Here is a 9,435-nt window from a genome sequence, read left to right on the forward strand (position 1 = left end):
GAAGGATTCGCCCAACTATGTTGCTATAACTGGAGATCACTGGACGTCAGCTGGCAACCACAGCTATTTGGGGGTGACCGGACACTTTATTGATGGTGAGTGGAACCTCAACACATTTGTGCTTACCGTCATGAAAACAGAAACCAGGCACTTTGCTGATAAATGCGCCAAACAGTTTCTCAAGGTGGCAAATGACTGGGGAATTGGAAACAAGGTCTCCACCATCGGTACAGAAAGTACAGCAAACATGCTGGCTGGTGTGAGAGACCTTCCATATAAACACATCACCTGCATTGCTCACGTCCTCCAGAGGACCATCACGGTCTGCCTTGATAGCAGTGGGTTTGCCGGTATACTGGCAAAGTGCCGGAAGATTGTTGGCCATTTTAAACAAAGCCCTGCGAGTACCATAGTACTTAACCAGCAACAAGTTGCACTTGGAAAAAAGAGGGAGCAGCTTATACAAGATGTACCGACCAGGTAGAATTTGACACTAGCAATGGTCTCACGTCTGCTACCCAACAGAGAGGCTGTCCCGGCGACGCTGGAACAACAGAACGATCACAGATTGGTCATGCCAACCCAAGCTGAGTGGGGGAAACTGCAGAAGCTGGAGGTCCTGCTTGAACCATGCAGGTAAGCCCAAATTAACACCTGTCCATTTTAATTATGTAAACAATGACCAAATCTGTAATACAAACATGAATGAACATTAGGTAGTTACTTTTAAGAACAATTAAATTGGAAATCAGTTACACTTTAAATACCCAGCTAAGTTTATTTTGCAAAATTATCCACTTATGCAGGTATGTGACTGAGCTGCTGGGTGGTGAGGCCTACGTCTCTTGCTCCGTAGTGCTGCCTGCTTTTCGCCATCTGGACCTGTCATGGACATCACTGATGATGATCCAGCCTACGTGGTTAAGTTCAAGAATGCCTTCCAGAGGGAAATGGCAGTACGGCGAACTGATGCCAATGAGACATGGTACATGGTTGCCATGGTTCGTCTTATGGGGTTTGGATTTCCCAGCTGTCCCCGAACGCATTCTCCTTTCACCCATTCTGATTGCTGATGTGTTCCACCTGCCCAGTGTCCTTCATAAGACGGAGTTTGTCTGCCTCTCATTGCCAGATCGTCTTGGTTCATGCCTGCACGCATACAGCTTTGTTTTTCTCCTGCCTGTCTGCCTTCCGTCGACCATTGTACTTCTGGACCTGGATATTCGTCTCTGCCTGCTCGACTGTCTGGTAAGTCTGCCCTGTTATTGCTTGGATTTCCTGGATCTCTGACCTCTGGATTGCTCTTAGGATTTGGATTCTGGACTACGGACTTTGCCTCTCTGACCCAACGGAGAAACACGGAAGCGCCCGCCGCTGCCTTCCACTACTCTGTACCTCTGACCTCCACCAGAGACTCCCTCACTAAGTTCCCCTCTGTTCAGCAGTTGTCGACCCCACTGCAGCGGGATCCCCCCAGTTTCCTCCGGTCCGGTGCCCGGTTCTCACTCACTGCCAGACACTGGACGCCCAACGTCAGCTGGTACGTGGAAGCATATTAATCCTTCATCATAACCTCAGACTTCCTGCCTCTTAATGCCTGTTCTCGTATTCACGCCTTAATAGTCACATTGTTCAATAAAAACTCCTTTACCTCTCTCTGGGTTCCTGATCTTTATTGAGTCCAAACTCCTGTCGCGTGACACATGGTGGCCACGACACTGGATCCACATTTTAAGGATTTGAAATGTCTTCCAAGAAAAGAGGTAACAGGTGAAGACCATAAGGATAAGCTGGAGTTTATCAAATCAAACTTTATTTACATAGCAGTTTTTACACATAAGAAATGCAACACAAAGTGCTTCACAAATTAAAAATGAAGAAAATAAATAAAACAGCTTGCTGCACTTAGTATTCATTCATTTATCCATTCACCCATCCATTCAGGTGTGGACTAGTCTGGAGAGCATGCTCCAAGCAGCAGAGCCCAGAAGAGCAGCGACTCACCAGCCCCCCACAGAAGATGATGAACCAGTTCAGAAGAAGAGGAGGAGCGTTCTCCTTCTGGGGTCTGACTCTGATTCAGAAGATGTAATGGAGTATGGAGAGCTGCAGCACTACAGAGCAGAGCCCAGCATCAGTATTGATGACTGTCCCCTGCAGTGGTGGTATGCTCACTCAGGAGCCTATGAAAAGCTGTCAGTCCAGGCAAGCAAGTACCTGCCTCCCCGGCAACATCTGTGCCTTGTAAGAGACTGTTTAGCCTTGCAGGCCACATAGTGCAAAAGAAAAGGGGGCCTTGCTCCCAGAAAATGTGTCCAAGCTAGTTTGTCTCAGCGACTGGCTGAAGAAGAAATAAGAGGCAAGAGGTCGGCATAGCTGCTTTGTCTTCTGTAGCCAACTAGAATTGATGGCTTGATAGTATTTCAGCACTTTAATTTGGGATGATGAACAATGTTATTTTTTAAGTGCTTACTTACAGCACTGTGATTAATGGGTCTTTAATTTTTATTTGAAGCTGAAGAAAAGCAAAAAATATTCAGTGTCCAATACTTGTATAGCTCAGAAAGTGTTCTTGTTTTTTGATGTGTTAACAACAGCACTTCACATGAACCTGATGTTTTGTTTTATTTTCATTTTCCAGTTATTTGGAGATTGACAAAACAGTAATATGATTGAAACTAAAAGTTGCAGGCAGCACTTGGGACGAGTGTTAAGTACAGCCAAATGTAAATTGCTAGGACTGCATCTTGGTCCAGGTCCGGGATGCTGTTCCTAAGAGAGTGCAGACGGTTAGTGTGGATATGACGAGGTATGGGAAATAACAGCGGGGAGGAACGGTTTACTGTGTTCCTGTGGGGAAAATGACGGCGGAGGGGGTACGCCAGTGAAGGATCTCCAGTTGAGGGAGAAGTGTTGGATGAATGGCAGGGCGAGCAGGCAGGTACAACTTTAGGTGGTGAGGTGGTGGAAGGAGATGTCTTGGTCCAGAGCTGCTAATAAGTTCCAAGGGGTGGATGTCAATGTGGTGAGGAGTAGAGATCACAAGGTTAGGTTTAAATGCAAAGCAAGGCATAAAGATCACTAGGGCAGGCCTGATTACCACGCAGAATTGTGAGACAATCTGGCAAAGACTGGAGCTCCTGCTTGTCCTTAAATAGCTGGGAGTAGAGCAGGACAACGAGCCTGATGATGAGCTGCAGGTGGTGTCAATTGTGGCTCCAGTCTCCGCCCTAAGTCCTCATGGCAACCTGCTCAGCCCCACCTGCAAACTTCAGACACACACAAAGCACCACCATGACAGTTATATCAATCTTTCGATCTGCCAAAATAATGAATTTAATGAAAATATCTCATGGTCTCAAGGTCAGCAATTTTTAGGTGAGATTAAAAAAAAGATTCATTAGATTAATTAATTACAGATCATAATTAATTAATCTCTCAATTTTTTTAATCTATTGACAGCACTAAAAGTAACTCTCCTCATCAGTGTAAATAATAACATTATAAACCCTTGACTTTTACTGCATATAATATTAAATAATTAGCTTTCAAGTAATAAAGCCAATATAGCTGAAGATTAAATACCGGTATTATTTAGCTTTTTCTTTTTTACTTGGAATGTTATAAACATCACATAAACTATAGTTACCAGTGGTCATGATACCAACACAGATCCTCATCAGTATCCTCATGTTTGTAATCAGCTAGATATTCTTTTTAAAAAAATGTTTCTTGAGAATAACTCTTGAATATTTTGTTGTTTCCTTTTTTTTTGAGTATTTAAATTAAAATAAGATGACTTTGTTTCAGTCATATGTACATTCTCTGTCACATGTCCTCACATGGAATTTATGTATGAGTCTACATCAGAGACGATCTCTTGATTCCAGTTTTATCAGCAACATGTTCTCTTCAGATCTGATGCTGTTGTTAACAGCTGAATAACAGTGTGCAGTTTTTGGCTGAATAAATGAAAACATGTCAACAGCTCTGAATGATAACAAGTTGGTTAAAGCACGTTAAAGGAAAACAAATAAGCAGATAAACACTAACCCTCTTCAAATAGTCTGTGATGGCATTGGTTAGATGCCTTTACCACTCCCCCCATGAAATCAGGTAAGGGTGGTGGGCTTGGGTCTGGAGGACCTGGATTCAAATCCATCCAACTGAGGTGAACCATTTGGGCCACTAAGCAAGACCCTTAAACCCACAACTGCTGCGCAGATGCCGAAACATGGCAGCCCTCTGCTTTCTTGTAAATTTAGAAATGAGTAAAATGCAGAGCCTAATTTCTCTAATATTAAAAAATAAATAAAAATTATTATTATTATTACTGGTAGCACTTTACATTACAGCTCTGTAATTATATCGTAATAGTGTGGTAATATCTTGGTATTACAGAAGAAATAACCTGAGAATACTCTGTAATTACCTGTAGTATGAACCATGTAATATTTTAGTAGTAATACTGGGAACATCATGGTAACAACAGAATAAAACTGAATTTAAAGGGGAATAAGTTGCCTGTAACCTACAGCAATAGGAACAAGCAACAAGTTGCTTATATTTATATCTAATAATATCTAATATCTTATAGCTCAACTGATATCAGCTGGATCAGACAAGCTAAAGCAAAAGGACTGGAGTGGGTTACCCACATTTCTGCTCCCAGTGGAGGCACTTCCATTTCAACATATTTCCGCTGTCCGTCAACAACTCCACTGGCTCCCAATAAAATACAGAATTAACTATAAGTTACTGGTCCTCACTTTCAAAGGTATTCACCATCTGGCCCCTCCTTATTTGTCTGATCTCCTCCATATTGTCACTCCCGCCCATGCTCTCAGGTCATCCTCCTCCATTCACCTTACTGTTCCCTCTGCCCGTCTCTCTCTGGAACTCACTTCCATCCGAGATTAGGAACATCAACTCCCTTCCATCATTCACATCTGCGCTCAAAACCCACCTGTTTAAACTGGCATACTCCCTATAACCCATGTATACTGACTGTTTTGTGTAATTTCTATATCAATGTCCGTTATCTCTTTTAACTCTTATATAATTTATATTTTAATTGTTTTTTTGTTTATTTTTCTTTTTGTGTATGGTGACCTTGGGTGTTTGAAAGGCGCCAAGAAATAAAATGCATTATTATTATTATTATTATTATGATACAACAAAAAAGATCAACTGTATCTGCACATGAACAGCTTGGCAGCTGAAGATTCTGCAATTTATTATTGTGGCTGGAGAATTAAAAAAAAAAAATTAATAAAAAAAAAAAAAAAAACAACAAAAAAAAAACAAAACAAAAAACAAAAAGACAAACAACCCCCCCCCAAAAAAAATGAACAGGAAAAACCCAAAAACAACAACAACAACAACAAAAAAACAGTGCAGCTTTTGTTTTGACTCTATAATAAAATTAAATTTAATATAATTTATTTATTCATAAAGTAAAATTAGAACCTTGGATATTGTTATGCTTTTTTATTACATAGAAGGCTTTAATAACAGGATCAAATGAACTAAACTGAAATAAGATGTAAGCATTTTTGTTTATACTATGTATATATATATATATATATATATATATATATATATATATATATATAGTAGTAGTATAGTATCACTGCTATACTATCTACCATATATTCAATTCTTACCTGACAACATGGGTCCTCTTCCTCCCCAGTGGAGAAAACGGAGTGTGGTTTTTGTGTTAGAGTTTGTCATGGTGATGGGCTGGGCAGCTGGGCCCACAATGATATACACCCATACAAAATCTTATAGCCAATAATATGTCACTCCCCCAAGTTATATATATATACAGTATATATATATATATATATATATATATATATATATAAAGATGGAAAAAAAAGTATTGCATATCTAGTATATTTTTTCTTTCAGTCTAACACCAGTTCTGTTCTTGTGGGACTGGATTTACTGTTAAGCTTCTGTTACATTAACTTATGATTCTTAAATAATTTTAGTTTCTCTGTCACAGTCACTAGACTGTTAAGTTACTGGTATGCGTGTGTGAGTGTGAGGAATATTATTAAAAGCATTTTGCTTCAGAATAACAGAATGAAGGCCACTACCTTAAGTAAAGGTTAGTGTTTTTGTTTTTTTTTTCTTTTTTTTTATAATAATCTTTCATCACAGTGGTGTAAATAAAGACTAAATAATTATATTAGTACATTGAGTGACTTTACTCAAGGTGGAAATCATTGATCCATTTATTTACAATATTCATACATAATAGTATGTTGTGTGAACTTAATATTCACACTATCAATGGTATGTTTTTTTTCACCTTTTTGACAATTTTTATGTGAGAGTGTGTAGATGGGTCAGCAATCAGAATTAATTGACTATTAACCATGAGCCATCAGCAAAAATGAAAAATGATACCTCATTCTCAGTCAACTAAATATTTAGGTCTGAACGGTCCTGAAATAAGAGAAACACAAATATGCTTTGAATAACTGAAGAAATGTGTCTGCCAGAATACTGCATACTATCTTATTCTTTTCTTCTTTAAGGCAGCGACATGAATCCTGTGTAACAATCAACAGTCCAGTTTCTGTAAGGGGCTGAGCCAAAGTGTTTTTCTATAGTTACGACCACAGTGATACTTCCTGGAACTACAACCTCAATCCACAAAGGCAATACAGTCAGCAGGTGAGACGGAAAAGCATATTTGTTCAACCCCAATGGTACCAGACATCCTGCGGGAGGGACGTAACAAATGAATATGTATTTTACTCTATCTCCCTTCCAAGTTCATGCTATACTGCACTGGAAAGTTTCTTGAGACCTGAATAATTTATACCATTTCAGGTTTTAATAATAACTGTAGATTCAGTAAACATTTTTTTAAGACCAGTCACAATTGTTTATCTTTAAGCCATACTAAACTCCAGTAGCAACAAAAATGGTCCTGTTACATCAGTAAAGGTTCAGTAAAACTAGTCCAGTAAAATAGTTTGTCCATAAGAAGTCTTTTATCCGTTAAACCGTGTTTTAGGCAAAATTGCAGAATTGTTAGGGGTTAAAGGTTACTAATAAAGCAAGTGAAGTTATTCCCTCAAGATTATTTAAGCAGTTTATAATTCTACATATTATCATAGAAAAATCAAGCAAAGTTTAATAAAAGCAAAGATAATCAAATACCTAATTTATATTAAACAGCAAAAACATGTCATGTTTTAGAGACAAAGTGAGTACATGTGAGATATCAAATTTCATACCATTAAATCAATGGAATACTACTTCTTCAAATTATTTACAATCCCACAAAATTATATGTTGAATTTGAAGTATTTGTTATAATATTAATATTTGTTCCCTTTCACAAAGATAGCAGCGATAGATAGACCACAATGTTGATATTTGCTATGTAACATTTCACTCCACATCAAAGGTATCGATCGATTGATGTGTTTGATGTGGAGCCAAAGGTAATTTTACCTTAATCTAACTTTATTTTGATTTCCACAATAACTTTGACTGGATGTGTAACATTTGTGCTGGTCTCAGTAAAATCTGGTAAACATGGATTTAGCAGTACCATGTTTTCTAGTTTTCTGCTCTGACCACACTACTTTTCTTTTAAACTGTACATGTGCAGGAATATCTGATTGATCAGCTGATCAGACAAGGTAAAAGAAAAGAAATGGACTATGTTTCCCACATTTCTGCACCCAGGCTCCCATTTCAGGACACAACATCAAGGATCAAGTACATCTGTAAATGAACAGCTTAGCATCTGAAGACTCTGCAGTTTATGATTGTGTTCAGATGACACAATAATAAAGGAAAACATAAAGCTGAACAAAAACATTGCAGCTTTTGTTTCAGCAATGATAAAATAATTTCTACAAATTGACTGATGAATTTTGTCTTTATCCCAAAGTATTCATCTCTTATGCTGATAAACATAACAAAACCAATTTTCTTAAATCCAGAAAAAAATTAAACATTAAATACATTTTAAAGCTTAATGATTTTAAATACCTTATTATTCAATATAATGTTGAGCCCTTTACTTTTAATAGACAGAACTTAGAAATACATATAAATTTTCTGATTGTTATGATGGCAAAAATAGATAGTTTGGACATATCAGTCTATCAAAAAGGACATTTTATAATGTAAATGTCCTCAATAACAGAATCAAATGAACTGAACGGAAATATATATATATATATATATATATATATATATATAAAATAAAAAATTGTCCCCTCGCCCTACATGGGCGGTCTCTCATCCATCCAAGCTCGGGTCCTCTACCAGAGGCCTGGGAGCTTGAGGGTTCTGCACAGACTGCACTCTTCTGGGCCGAGATGTCTGAGGTTTGTCCTGGGACCTGCTGTAGCCACTCTTCCAGTTTGGGGGTTACTGCCCCGAGTACTCCGATGACCACGAGCACCACTGTTCACTTCACTTCACTTTCCAGGCCTTCTCAAGTTCTTCTTTGAGGCCTTGGTATTTCTCCAGTTTCTCATATTCCTTTTTCCTGATGTTGCAATTGCTTGGTATTGCGATGTCAACCACAACGGCTTTCCTCTGCTGTTTGTCCATCACTACAATGTCCGGCTGGTTTGCAATTACCATTTTGTCGGTCTGGATCTGGAAGTCCCAAAGGATCTTAGCTCGGTAATTCTTTACCACCTTCGGAGGTGTTTTCCACCTTGACCACGTGGCTTCCAGTCTGTACTCCGCACAGATGTTCCTGTACACTATACCAGCCACTTGGTTATGACGCTCCTTGTAAGCTTTCCCTGCCAGCATCTTACACCCTGCAGTTATGTGCTGAATTATTAATTAAACTGAGTTTTATACATATCTGCATTTTATTTAAGCATTAAAGAATTTTTAGATAATAATAATAATAATAATAATAATAATAATAATAATAATATGATGCAGAGAACAACAGAAATGAAACAGAGACAATGAAACATATTACATTTTTATGATGGTATCTGCTGATGTCAGTTTATAACAGGCTGGTAATACTCCACACTGGTGCAGGTTTTTGTAGGACTGTTTACTGTGGTGTATTATGGGACCACAGTGATACTTAACAATACAAAAACCTGTCATGGAAGAAGCATTGAAAACTCAGTGGGATGATCAGCAGATGTGGTGACTACAAATCGTTGCTGTTTGTTGTCTTGTTCTTAGCTGTAAAATGTTTGATGTATAAATATCTTGCTGAATATTCAGGAATCTTATTTTTACAGTCAATAGTATTTAACAGTTTGATGTCCTGAGAACTTTCCTGTGAAATTTGTAACAAAATATTGAATTTCATTTTCATTTTAAATACAAATTAAGAGAGTGAACATGATTCAGTTCCACATAGAGTTTTAGGTTTATTGCTACAGTTTATGATGTACCATCAAAGTATGATGATTA

The sequence above is a fragment of the Melanotaenia boesemani genome, chromosome 2, assembly GCF_017639745.1.
Source record: "Melanotaenia boesemani isolate fMelBoe1 chromosome 2, fMelBoe1.pri, whole genome shotgun sequence".
Classification (NCBI taxonomy): Eukaryota; Metazoa; Chordata; class Actinopteri; order Atheriniformes; family Melanotaeniidae; genus Melanotaenia; species Melanotaenia boesemani.